Source organism: Lissotriton helveticus, chromosome 1_2, assembly GCF_964261635.1.
Source record: "Lissotriton helveticus chromosome 1_2, aLisHel1.1, whole genome shotgun sequence".
In the NCBI taxonomy this organism is placed as follows: domain Eukaryota; kingdom Metazoa; phylum Chordata; class Amphibia; order Caudata; family Salamandridae; genus Lissotriton; species Lissotriton helveticus.
In genome coordinates, this window is record NC_136058.1 from 102,700,330 (window position 1) to 102,714,673 (window position 14,344).

A 14,344-nucleotide genomic window follows, 5' to 3' on the forward strand; every position below is an offset into this window, starting at 1 on the left:
CACTCACCCAGCAGCATGAGTCCCAGGGTAGGAGGTCAGAACGCAATCAGGCCTGAATGGCAGCCGCAGTAGCCGCAAAACTCTTCTTCTCACCTGTGAGGGGCCCCCCCTGACTGCCTCCGTCTGGCGACTCTGCCGCCTCTACGCCAGCTGTGGGATCCTTCAGGGCAGTCAGAGCTCCGAAAGTATCCCCACGGTGGAGGTGGTCCGCGCTGCCTATCGCATCCGCCGCACTCAAGTCGGCATGCGCTCTATGGAAAAGCGCTAGTCTCCATCGCGCTGCTCTCCCTCCCAGCAGGAGTCACCGGGAGCCAAGTGTCTCTCAACAGAGGGCTCTACCGTCTCCCAGTCCGCATCAGGAAGCTGCAACAGCGGTCCCAGTGGCCGCAGAGCTCCGTCTCTCTCCTGCGAGGGGAGCCCCCTTCTCCTTCGACCTCCTCCTCCTCCTTGTTAGCTCACCGCGCCAGTATCTGGGTCTCCCAAGGGGGCCTCAAGTCTTTAGTTCATGCAGTCGCGGCAGGGGATCAGGGCTACTCGGGGGTCAGCCGCAGTCACCGCAACCTGCGCTCACTCGGGATCACCACGGGCACATCAGATAAGGGTTCCACAGCTCCGGCCTGCAGCCTCAGTCAGTCCGCCCCACTGCCATCTTGAGAGACCCGGCACCGAAGGTCGTGCCGAAAAGGTTTGAGTTTAGCCTGAAAATCGTTCTGGACACTTCACCGGGCACACCACCGCTTGTCCGTGTCCTTCAACCTCAGGCACAATGTTCGTAAGTGAGGAGAATCGGGATAATCGCAGGATTTAGTACGGGGCCAGTGGAGCTTGTGAATAATGCAGCTACTGGCCATGTTGCTGGCTACGCCCCTAGAAAGAAAATTTTAATTTTGATCAGAAGATTCATGGAACGCAGTCGAGCTTGACCGCATCAGTCCATCTCGCGCAGTCGACGGAACGGACTCAATTTAAATTCTGTCCTCGGTGCCACGTAAAGTATCCACACACCGACTCGCACGAAGTGTGCAACTTGTACTTATCTCCAGAGCACAAAGAACAAGACTGCGATGTGTGCAAATCTTTTCGATCTAAGCAAACTCTCTGCGATTGTCGGGCTCGATGTCGTGAAATGCAAAGCCACAACATCGAATGCACGCTGGACATCTTCCGTGAAGGATATGAGCAAGAAGAATTCGATCCACAAGGGGCCGAAGAGGAATAGGAGGACCAGCCCTTATCCGTTCTGGAGTCAGACTCGGAAATGGACAAGGACATACCACAGGGTCAAGGTCGCGTGAGTACCGAATACCCCTTGCCCCGAATTCCAACTCAAATTAAGCATAAGGCTTCAGTTTCTCCTCTACCTCTAGGCCAAGGTCGGCACCAAGACAACGTTTCTGACGGCCTGCCTCCCGCTCTGCACCAAAATACATCATCAAGGCCTCCGGCTCGGGATGAAGTCGTCCAAAGTCTGCGTTGGAGCCGAAACATTCGAGCTCGAAGCCGAAGACTGCTTCAGAGCCGAAACCCTGGATGCCCAAATTGAAAATGCCTTCGGAGCCGAAATCTTCCACACCGAAGTCATTCCAACCTGGCACTGAAATCATCGGTGCAGAAACCGAAAGATGCTCCTTCCAAGCCGCTGGATCTGATTTTCGACCTCCCACCTTCCAAATCGGATCCTAAACAAAAGTAACTTTACATTAAGCCTGATACAGGACATCTTCTTACCAAACTGCCTCGCAAACGCAAAACTGATTCAGAGGACATACAGATTCCTTTAAAGAAGAAGAATGTCAGTACTAACCCTTCTCCTCTCCTCTTCCACCACGTTCCCCTACACCTCCACCACCTTCTCTGACATTAGAACCATTACCTATCACACCACAGGACTCTCCACCCTCGCAGCCTGATGATGATGATGGAGATATTCAGTTACATGTAGATCCCTGGAAGGACTACACTATTGATCCACCTACAGGTAATGACCCAGACCTTTACCCTGCAAAGCCTTCCCCTCCTGACAACAAGGTAGGTTATTTAGAACTTTTTGGTAGAGCTGCACAATATCACTGTGTACAGCTACACAAAGAATCCCTAGAAGAAGATTTCTTGTTTGAAACTTTGAGTAGTACACATAGGTCTGGTCAGACTCTCCCTATGCACAAAGGCATGATGAGACATATCGATGACATCTTCAAGGACCCTGTTCGGGCTCGTATTCTCACTCTGTGTATAGATAAAAGGTATAAGCCTGCTGCCTCTGATCGAGTCTTCATTAAGGGACAGTTACCCCAAGAATCCCTTGTTGTCTCTAATGCTGTTAACAGGCTTATTCACAAACCTCTGGGGATGCTCCCCCTCCGGGCAAGGAGTTAAAGTGAATAGATGCCTCTGGAAAACGAACAGCTTCCCAAGCGGCGAATCGTTGGCGGCCTGCTAACTCTCAGGCCCTTTTAGCCAGGTATGATAGAGTGCACTGGGACGAAGTGGAGCAATTGCTCCAATATCTCCCAGATGAGCACAAAGCTAAAAGCACACGATTTAATACAGTAAGGAAAGCTAGTTTCCAATTCTTCTGTTATTATTATTTATTTATTATTTATTTTTGAATTTTATAGAGCGCACGGCTACCCCCGAGGGGGTGTCCCGGCGCTAAACAACTAATGAGCCCAGAGAAAAAAGAAAAGAATCAAGAGGAGAACAACCAAGTCTTTAGTTTGCGGCGAAAGATGGATTCGGTGGAGACAAATCTTAGCTCCAAGGGGAGATTGTTCCACAGTCTGGCTGCTGCTACTCCAAAAGCTCTACCGCCTACTCTAGAAAGGCGGAAGCGTGGGACAACCAGGAGACGTAGACTATTAGAACGTAAGGCTCTCACAGAATGTGAAAGAACAAGACGTTTTTTCAGATAGCCTGGGCCAAGGTTGTTCAAGGCTCGAAAAGCAAGTATCAGTATCTTAAAGTGGATACGTTTTGTGATAGGGAGCCAATGCAGTTGTTTACGATAGGATGCTACGGATTGTCGATAAGGAATATTGCCAATCAATCTAGCAGCGTCATTCTGCACGATTTGTAGACGTTCAATCTGGTACAAAGGGGCACCTGCGTAGAGACTGTTGGCATAGTCTAAGTGAGATGTAATTAATGACTGAACCACAGTTCTACGAGCATTCAATGGGAGGTAAGGCAAAATCTTTTTAATCATACCCAATTTCGCAAAACAGGCAGATGTAGTTTTGTTAATGTGAGGAGCACAGGAGAGGGTATTATCAAACTGGAAGCCCAGATTGCGAACTGTGATAGCTGGTATCGGGGGGGGGGATCAAGGACCATTGGCCACCACAGGCTAGAGGGAATAGTCGTTTTCTGATTAAAAAACATTACCTCCGTTTTATCAGTATTGAGCCTGAGATGGTTGGTGGTCATCCAATTGCAGATGTTATTTAGACACTGACGAAAGTTGGCAAAAGAGGTGTCAGAGTGATCCCTAAAAGAAAACACCAGCTGGGTATCATCAGCATAGGAGATCACTCTGACTCCCCAAGATTCTACCACCTTGGCCAGAGGGGCAAGATACACATTAAATAATAAAGGGCTCAAGGCCGAGCCCTGGGGGACACCACAAAGAAGGGGTTTCTCAGCCGAAGTAAAAGGCGTGCGTTACATGCTGCTGACACCGCAGCTCGAGAAATTAACACTAGTGTATTACTAAGGAGATGTACCTGGTTAAGGATTTCCGGTTTCAAACCTGAAAGCCAACAATTCATCTTAAACACTCTGTTTGATAAAGAGCATCTCTTCGGGTCTGATGTGGATCAGGCGTTGGAGAAAATGAAAAAGGGCACTAAGGTAGCTAAATCTATGGTAGCTCTACAGTCTCCTTCAATCCGGGGCTCCTTTTGTCACTCCTTCTACTGTAGGGTGGTCCAAGACCACATCCTCAGACACCAATGTTTCCTCGTATAAAGGCAACAATCAATCTTCCTTCACTAGAGGCGTCTTTAGAGGAGGATACACAGGAAACAACAGCAAAGATAGGGTCAAGGGTTCCACACCTGTGACTCTCCTTCCCCCAACAAGCAGTGACTTACTTTCCATTCCCCACGATTACTTAATACATGTCGGAGGACGTCTTCTACAATTCCTCCCCATTTAGCAATCCATAACAATTGACAAATTGGAGTTAGGAATTATCCAGCATGGTTATTACCTGGAGCTTACCACCAATTCTCCAAACATTCCACCATGTTCTCACAAACTGTCACCAGAACATTTGCACCTGCTCAAACATGAAGCCCAGTTTCTCTTGCTAAAAGGAGCCATAGAGCCAGTACCGTTACAATATCAAGGGTCAGGTGTTTACTCCCTGTATTTTTTAATTCCCAAAAAGGAAGGCACCTTAAGACCTGTTCTGCACCTCAGAGAACTAAGCCATTACATACTGTCAGAACATTTTCACATGGTGATACTTCAACAAGTGCTCCCACTTTTACAACAGGGCGACTTTATGTCTACTCTAGACTTAATGGACGCATGTTTCCACATTCCAGTTCACCCCGCTTATCGCAAATATCTCAGATTTGTGATAGCAGGTCAACATTTCCAATTCAAAGTACTACCATTTGGAGTCACCACTGCTCCCAGAGTATTTACCAAATGCCTTCCAGTAGTCGCAGCTGATCTGAGAAGACCGCACATCCACGTCTTCCCCTACCTGGACAACTGGCTCATAAAAACCAGCACTTACCAGAAGTGTCTCCAACACACTCAATCCACAATTCACCTGCAACTTCAACTAAGGTTTACAGTGAAAGCTTTGAAGTCCCCCTGCAGCCTTCGAACACACAACCTTATCTGTGAGCCACCATAGACACTAAAAAAGCTCTAGCCTCTCCCAATGCAGCCAGAATTCACAGTATTCAGTCTCTTCTCACTCAGTTTCAGTCCAACCACTTAATAACAGCCAGAGTCTTCATGCAACTGCTGAGAATGATGGCGTCATGCATCATAATCGTACCCCATGCAAGACTTCACATGCGTCCCCATAAACAGTGTTTAGCAACTCAGTGGAACCATTCGCAGGTTTGATTAACCGATCTAGTGTTTGTTGATGGCCGAACCCATCGCTCTATATAGCGGTGGAACCCATAAAATGTATGCAAACGGAGGCCCTGCATGGATCCTGTTCCACAGACAGTGCTAACGACAAACACATCACTCACTGGTTGAAGTGCTCACTTACCGGATCACACAATCCAAGGCTTATGGAGTCAAAAGCACAAAAATCTCCATATAAACCAACTAGAGCTGCTAGCAGTACTTCTAGTGCTCAAAGCCTTTCAAACTCACCTTGTAGGCAAAACTGTCCTGGTCCGAACGGACAACATGAAAGTTCATAATGTTTTGAACTTTCTTACAATAATGTTTTCTATTTTAAGGGTGCTTAAGAACCAGGTTTTGCACTGTTGAAGTGATATCCTGGTTTACGAACAGGAAACATAAATGAGTCTGTGTAAAGTGTCTTCCAATCCGCTTTGGAGCACACAGTATCTAACACTGTAGAGATAATTTTTCAGAAGACAACAGTTATCTGAAAGAGTATATTAGTAATAGAATCCTTACCTTGGAATTACCCCCAGGCGTCAGACTAGATCCGGAGAACTTTTTTCAGAGCAGTACCCTTGCGCGTCGGTAGGTGGAATCCGTCTACTCCGCGTTCGTCATCCTGATCACCGGGATGACGTCGTGGTTTCTACTTAGACGCCGCCCCTGCGCGCTGACGTCAGTTCTTTCTTTTTCTGTGCCAGCCAGCGCAGATCCGGAGAGAGCGGTACCTTAGTCAATTTTTGACTAGTAATTTTCAACTTTTTTTCGACATCTTTTTCCGAGTCGTTCGACAAGGATGTCACACCGGCGGACAGACTTCAAACCTTGTGACTTCTGTCACAAATTGATGTCGGTTATGGACCCGCACCCTGTGTGCCTGTGGTGCCTGGAGCCCGACCACGACCCGAAGTCGTGCTCCGACTATTGGGCCATGAATCCGAAGTCTTTGCGGGAGCAGTCCCACTTTTGGCGGCCCGGCAGTCAGCTCTGCGACGCTCGAGGTCACAATCGAGAGGGAGGTCCCCGTACCGATTGCGGAGTCACCACCAACAATCTTCTTCGATGTCTTCGTCTTTGGGTAAGTAAAAGCACAAAAAAAAGGCGAAGTAGCACCATCACTCTTCACGTTCTCCCCGTCCGTCGGTCGACACGACGCGTGATGCGGAAGGTCATTGTCCTTCGGCTCTGCCCGCGGAGCCTGCTGGGTCGGCTCCGATCTCCCCTCCCTTCCAGGGAGCTGGGGCTGCGTAGTTTTTACAAACCCTTCATTCCATTTTTGGGCAGGCCGACTCTGCCAGCGCGTCTTCGGGCCCATGGACTTGGCTGGGGGGTTCTAGGTCTTCGATGCCGGTGGCTTCGGACTCGGGATCTAGGCCTGGATCCAGATCGGCGCTGGTCGACCTTACAACACTTCCTCCGGCGTCAAATCCATTGACGACACCTCCGACGCCAGTTGGGTCCCCAGCTGGCGTCAACCCTGGCCTCCTCCTCGACTTGGACACCGAACGGTACTGGTGCTGACCGATACTTTTGTACCACTATTCTACCCTGATGTTCCTTATCATCCTGAGTGGTCTTCACGGACTTCCTTCTGGGCACTTGGTCCGAGCCCAGCACAGGGGATCCTATGGATAAGATAATTACCCGACGCCACCGCCCTTTCCAGACAACCCCATTTTCCTCTCCCAACACCCTGCCCTCGAGAGCTTGGTGGTCCAAGCCTCAAAGGCGCATACCCCACTGCTCCCCCAGATAGGGAATCCAAGAAGCTGGACCATCTTGGGAAGAAGATGTTTTCTTCCGCCAGCTTAGGACTGCGGTCCGTGAACACCACATGGTTCTAGGGCTGTTACACCCACTCTGTGTGGGATATGGTCGCGCAGATGCTACAACAGTGTCCGGAGGAGACCCTGGCCGTTCTCTCTCTAGCAGTTGCTGAGGGTAGAGATGCAGCGAAGTTCGCAAATACGATGTGGGCTGGACACCACCGACTTCCTAGGCAGCACGATTTTCTTTTGTACATGCTCTTTGATGGCCGTTGTTTGTTTGGAAACAAAGCGGATAACGCGCTCAAGCGCTTTAAGGATTCTAGGGCTACTGCCAGGTCCTTGGGCCTCGCTACCACCTCTCGCCTCGTGCTGTCTGCTTTTTGCCCCTTTCGTGGCTACAGACGGTGTGCCCCACCACATTTCCACCCAGAGCCACAGGCCTGCGCAAGCTACCCAGCCTCTGCATGGCCGGGGACGTGGGACCCAGCGTTGTGGGTCTGGGGGCCAGCGGGCGGGCCAGTCCACCAGCGCCCCTTCTGCAGCAGCCTCCAAACCTTCCTAGTTCGACTTTTCAGGGCCACCAGTTGCCAGTCGGTGGCAGGATTCACCATCACCTCCCCCACTGGCGCAACATCACGTCGGACCGGTGGGGTGGGGCTGCTCCCTCCCCTTCGAGACTTCCCCTCCCTCCATGCCACCCACACTCCATCGCATGTCGGAGGATCGTTTGACCCTTCTCCGTCAGGAAGTTACGGCTCTCTCATCCAAGGGAGCTATCGAGCGAGTCCCTGTGCCAGAAGTAGGTCGTGGTTGTTATTCCCACTACTTCCTGGTATCCAAGAAGGACAGAGGCCTGCATCCTATCTTGGATCTCAGGGACATCAACTGCCTCCTCTGGAAGGAGAAGATCAAAATGTTGCCATTGGCTCAGGTCCTGTCTGCCTTCGACCCTGGAGACTCGATGGTAGCGTTGGACTTGCAGTGCCCACCGGCGTCACCTACGGTTCACAGTAGCCCCGAGCATTTTCAGTTTACATTGCTCCCTTTTGGCCTTATCAGCACCTCTCGGGTGTTCACGAAAGTGATGGCGGTGGTTGCAGCTCATCTATGCAGATCAGGGTTTCCAGTCTACCGCTATTTCGACGACTGGCTGTTGAAGGCAAGTTCACACCAGGCTGTAGTCTCCTACCTCCAGACTATGGTGGACCTCCTGCTTTCGCTGGGGTTCACTATCAACGTGCCGAAGTCACACCTGATTCCCTCTCAGAAGCTCCTTTTCATTGGGCGGTTCTAGATACAGCGCAGTATCAGGTTTATCCTCCCGAACAGCGAGTCTGGGATATTCGGGCTATGATTCCGATCTTTCAGCCTCTAATCAGGGTTTCGGTCAGAATGACCCTGAGGCTGCTGGGCCTCGTGGCCTCCTGCATCCTGCTGGTGGATCATGCCAGGTGGCATATGCAGACTCTGCAGTGGGACCTGAAATTCCAGTGGGCACAGCATCAGGGGAATCTTTCAGATTGCGTCCAGATCTCGGAGGGCACTGCACACCATTGCAGAGGGGGCTAACGAACCAGGATCGGGTCAACGGCAGATCCCTCTCCCTTCTCCAACCAGAGTTCACACTGGTGACAGATGCATCACTTCTGGGGTCGGGCGGCCACATGGGGGAGTCAGAGATCAGGCGCCTCTGGTCTCCGGCCGAGTCTGGGCTCCACATCAACCTTCTAAGGGGTTTCGAGCGATTTTATTTGCACTGAAGGCATTCCTTCCCTCTGTTCGGGGAAGAGTAGTACAGGTGTTCACGGACAACACCACCACCACCATATAGTACTGAAACAAACAGGTCGGGGTGGAGTCGTGGACCCTATGTCAGGAGGCTCTTCGCCTTTGGCCATGGCTGGAACATCGGGCATGTCCCTGGTGGTTTAACACCTGGCAGGTTCCCTGAATGCCAGGGCGGATAAACTCAGTTGCCGGTGCATGATGGATCACAAATGGCGTCTTCACTCAGAGGTGGCGCAAGGTCTCTTTCAGCAGTGGGGAGAGCCTTGGTTAGATCTGTTCGCCACTGTACAGAATGCGCAATGTCAGCAGATCTGCGCATTGGAACTTCCAAGGCCGCACTCGCTCGGAAACGCTTTATGTCGCAAGTGGAGTTGCAGTCTTCTATACGCCTATACAACTTCTGCCCAGAGTGCTGAAGAAGATCCAGCGCAACCGGTCCCAAGTCATTCTTGTGGCTCCGGATTGGGCACGAAGAGTCGGGTATCCTGAGCGTTTGCACATGGTCATCGAGCCTCCAATCAGACTGCCTCTTTGGGAGGATCTTCCGTCGCAGCAGCAGGGCATGGTCCTCCACCTGAACCTGCGTGAAGATTGAGTTGCGACAGTTGACAGCCTTTGACCTTCCTCCCGAAGTCTGTAATGTAATCTTGGCAGCCAGGCGTCCCTCCGCTAAAACGGTATACGCCTGTAGATGGAACAAATTTGTGGCATGGTGCATGACAAAGGGTGTGGATCCCCTTTCTGCTCCTCTATCAGAGGTTCTCCTCTTCATTCTTTCTTTGGCCGAGCAGGGCTCTGCTTTGGGCACCCTCAAAGGCTATCTTTCAGCCATTTTCGCCTTTTTTCGGCTTCCTGATCAGCCTTTTCTTTTCAAGTTCCCTATTGTAAATAGATTTCTTAAGGGCATTACTCACCTCTTTCTTCACCTCTTTCCTCCTATTTCCTTCGTAATGCCCCAGTGAGATTTGAATCTAGTTCTGATGTACCTTATGTGTGCTCCTTTCGAGCCATTACATAATTGTCGTCTCTTGACTCTCAAGACTGCTTTTCTGGTTGCCATCACCTCTGCTCGCAGGGTGAGTGAGCTTCAGGCTCTTTCTTCTAAACCTCCTTTCCTTGCTGTTCATCCGAACAAGGTTGTCCTTTGAACTCAACCTTCTTTTCGTCCCAAAGTGGTTACCTCTTTGCACAGAGGACAGACCATCACTTTGCCCACCTTCGTCCTGCCCCCTCCCAAGGAGGAAGAGAGTCTCCACCGTCTGGATCCATAACATGCGCTGTCTTTTTATCTGGATCGCACAAAACAGGTCCAGGTGGATGATCAACCCTTTATTGGCTATGTGGGCACCAAGAAAGGTCGGGCCGTGCAGAAACGGACCATCTCTCGACGGGTCATTCTTTGCATCAAAATATGTTATTTCTTGGCTAAAAGGAACCTCTGGTAGGACTGCGCGCCACTCCTCCAGGGTGAGGGCAGCCACTATGCTTTGAGATATGGAGCCCCCCTCAGTGTCATCTTCTAGACAGCCACATGGGCATCTCTGCACACATTCACAAAACACTAATGCTTGGACAGCCAAGTCCGGAGAGAATGCTTATTTGGCCGTTCTCCAGGACTTTCTGGTCTGAACTTGGTTCGCAGACCCACCTCCTGGTTTGGTATTGCTGGGGTATCTATTCTAAGGTAAGGAATCTATAACTAATAGTCTCTTTCAGATGATCAAGTTACTTACCTTCGGTAACAATTTATCTGTAAGAGACATATATTAGTTATAGATTCCTTACCGCCTCACCCATCCTCCCGGTTCTGCGAGCTGACTTCTAGTGTACAGGACTCCCTTTCAGGGCACTAGTTTTGTGCACCAGTGATCAGTGTCTTGCATGGCTCTGTGCTTCTGGCGTGGAATGTCGTGTAAAGAACTGACGTCAATGCACATGGACTGCGTCTAAGTAGACACTGTGATGTCATCCTGGCAATCACGACGCCAACGACGAATGCAGAGTCGACCGACGCCACCTGCCAAAGTGCAAGGGTACTGCTGCGAAAAAAATTTATCCTGATCCAGTCTGACGCCTGGGGGTAATTCTAAGGTAAGGAATCTATAACTAATGTAAGTCTCTTTCAGATATATTTTTACCAGAGATAAGTAACTTGTTCTTCATGCCCCAACTTTTATTGGGTCAGTAGTTGACCGTTGATATACATTATGAATCCATCACTCCTGAATATTAAATCATATGAAAATGATCATTCCAAATAACTGGAAGTGGAGGATCCACTACAACTCTTTTTATGGACAACTGAAAATCTGAGAGTGATCAGCCTTTTAGTGGAAGCAATCAACATCAGATTTAGATGAATGGAAGGCACATTACTAGAGTTTGTTCTTTGCAAGCATTTCTAACTAGTAGTAAGCCCTCACCAAAGAGACGATGTAAATAATATAAGGTTGAGATTTCATTAGAAATAGCAAGTGGGCGACACACCGTATATTGCCTAATTGTTTGCTCGCTGGTATTTGCAACCCCGCGATAGTATCTTTTCCCTGAAATTAATTTCAAATGTTTAAGCTCGCCAAGTTCATCATGGCATACCTGTGGATCAGTGTTCTCCAATAACAAATGTAAACAATAAACTCACGGATCTGTTGGAGACTATTCCTAAAAGGGTGAAGATACTAAATCATTTTCTGCTAACGTTTATTTGCCTGATTTTATTAATCGTGTCTTTTCCTTGTCATACCTGCAGTTCTTATGGTGGGTTTTATGGTACCGTAAGCTTGTACACTGCAACTCATATGGGAATGTAGCGGGATAGTTCCTGCCAGCTGGAAAAGTGCGATAGTTCGGGCTCTTATAAAAAAAACCTCACCTAGACCCTCAGGACCTTTCAAACCTCAGACCCATCTCTCTCCTCCCAGGCATTAGCAAAGTGACAGAGAGGATTGTAAATGAACAGCTTTCAACATTCCTAGAAACTAATAACCTCCTTCGCCACTCACAGACAGGGTTCAGACCCGGACAGGGGACTGACACCGCCCTCCTGGCCGTAACAGAAGAGACAAGATCCATTCTGGACGCAGGGGGATCAGTGGCAGTGATCCTCCTGGACCTGAGCGCTGCCTTCGACACGGTGGACCACGCCATCCTGCTCCACCGCCTCCAAAAAACGGGCATCTCGGAGACCGCTCTGGCATGGCTAAAGTCATTCTTGGAACACAGGACCTTCCAAGTGGTCGATAGCCACGGTCACTCTAAATCTCTCCCCCTGAACTGTGGAGTTCCTCAGGGCTCCTCCCTGATCCCCACGCTTTTTAATGTTTACATGGCCCCTTTGGACGACATCGCCTCCCCATTTGGCATAAAGGTGGTCATGTATGCCGACGACACGCAACTAGTCGTCTCCATCAACCAGGCCGATCATTCAATGGAGAACCTAGTCTCCTGCCTGCACAACATATCTATATGGATGGGCAACTCTAGGCTCAAACTCAACGGAGAAAAATCTGAAATCATGCTCCTAGGCAACCCTAACAAACTCCCAAAAACACTTACCTGGCCAGCTAGCATGGGCACTCCCCCCATACCTAAACAAGAAATCAAAAGTCTAGGCTTCTGGCTTGACCAAGATCTTAGCTTCAGAGCCCAAGCGAGAAAGACAGCAGGCACCTGCTTTGGGTTCATGCGAGCAGCCCGTAAGATCCTTCCACTGATCCCCCCCCCCCCCCCCCCCCCAGTCTATGAAAATTTTGATTCAGGGCCTCATTATATCAAGACTGGACTACGGAAACGCCTTATATCTAGGCGCACCTGCAGCTCTCATAAAAAACTCCAGCATGCCCAGAACGCCGCAGCAAGACTACTGACTGGAACGAAATCTAGATGCTCAGCCAAGCCCTCCCTCAAGGCGCTCCACTGGCTTCCCATCCAAGAACGTATCTCTTTCAAAGCCTTGTGCATCTCTCATAAAATCCTACAAGGCAAGGGTCCTCCAATACTGAGACCTCTCATTAAGCCACACAAATCAGCCGACAACTCAGGTCTGACGACCTGTTTCTGGCAAGCGTACCCAGAATAAGGAAAGCTCGCACTGGCGGCCGTTGCTTCTCTTATAACACTCCCAAACTTTGGAACAGCCTCCCCCTTAACATCCGCAAAGAAAACAATCTCCTCTCATTTCGCAGATTGCTGAAAACCTGGTTGTTCCCCCAATAATCCACCTCCAGGAGTACTGTCAAGCTTTAGGTTAGCGCTGGGACGCCCGAGGGTAGCTACGCGCTCTAGAAATCCCGAATCAAATCAAATCAATGTAAGCAGCTAGAATAAGATGTGATTGTTTAATAACTCTTTGCTGGTGGACAGATTTGAATGTCCAGGGGCACAAAGGGCAGAAGCATATTATGGAGTGCATTGATTCAGTGGATTCATTCCATCCCCACAATGGATATGGAAAAAGCAGATGTGACTATTCTATATATTAGTTAAAATCTTGGGAGTTCTTGGAGTACTTGTCCCGGTTTACAGCATATTTTTGGCAAGGTATTACATTGGTACCAAATTGCTCCATGGGTTTATAAGAAACCAGTTGTCTCACTAGAGAGTGGGGTAAATGAAAGCTTGATTTTAAATAGGATTGACAAATACGAGATTTGCCAGTGGTATTGAGTGCTTGTTGATGGTTCTCTCAAGTCCAAGGAGGCATGTCAGGAAAATATTGGGGAGTGCATTGCAGGGAGAGAAAGAACTCAACAGAAAATACTAAGAAGGTGTACCAACAAAATGTTCTCCTCTGCTACAAGGTATTATACCTCAGCAAGGCTTGCTGTATTTGGAACTGAGAGATTTTACATGTGTGATACACTGCCATAGTGAAAGGCATTTCTTTGTTTTATGTTTTAGATACACGGTACATTATTTCTTTTTCTGAGTGGTTTTTCAATGCGGTTTGTAGGGTTTTGTTATGTCTGCACAAGATGATGATGGAACATCCTAAAATGACTGTTGAAAAAGAAAGTTGTAAATCAGCACTTGGGTGGGGGGAGAACACAGTACCTGGGAGAAACAATGTACGTTTGTATACAAGATCCTAATGTTCTGATTATATATAAAGTGAACCTTTTTATTACTAAGAATAATCCCTTTTGTTCTATTCAATAATACAGAATCCGTTCAAAATTCTTTGTGAGGCAATTCAGTACAGGGCTGATGAACAGATAGTATTTTCGTTGCACATCTTTCAATTGCATGGATGTCAAAGTTGTTCAGAAGATCAGTGGAATTTACACACTGATAAGAAAGACATGCACCCATGCTATGTATTAAGCCATTGCAAAAATCATTTGATCACATTTCTCCTTATTTTTTACATATACCCGTGGTATACTTGGCACAAATGTAGTGTCAGTTTTTTTAGTATCTTCATTTTAAACCTACATCTCAATGATCCTGTTATTTTATTTTTAAGCTGCTATGTTTATGACATCACAGAAGTTGGTATTTAGTTGGTCTTCATAAGAGTTATTTGGTATTGCTTGATGCTCACTGGATACTGACAGGTGTTTTTCTCATTTATGACTACTGAAGGCGTATCTTATTAGATGTGCTGTATAAGTACAATTTTGAAATGAAATATGAGAATCTTTTTTCAGTGTACATTTTCCTTCACTGTTTAGTTCCTCTTT

The 14,344-nt window shown here is 48.4% G+C and overlaps 1 protein-coding gene across 14 annotated transcripts in view; it reads left to right on the forward strand.

Moving 5' to 3' along the window:
• Positions 1-14,344, forward strand: part of DOCK7 (dedicator of cytokinesis 7) — an 870,736-nt gene that overhangs the window by 301,798 nt on the left and 554,594 nt on the right. The gene's annotated exons all lie outside the window — the stretch shown is intronic.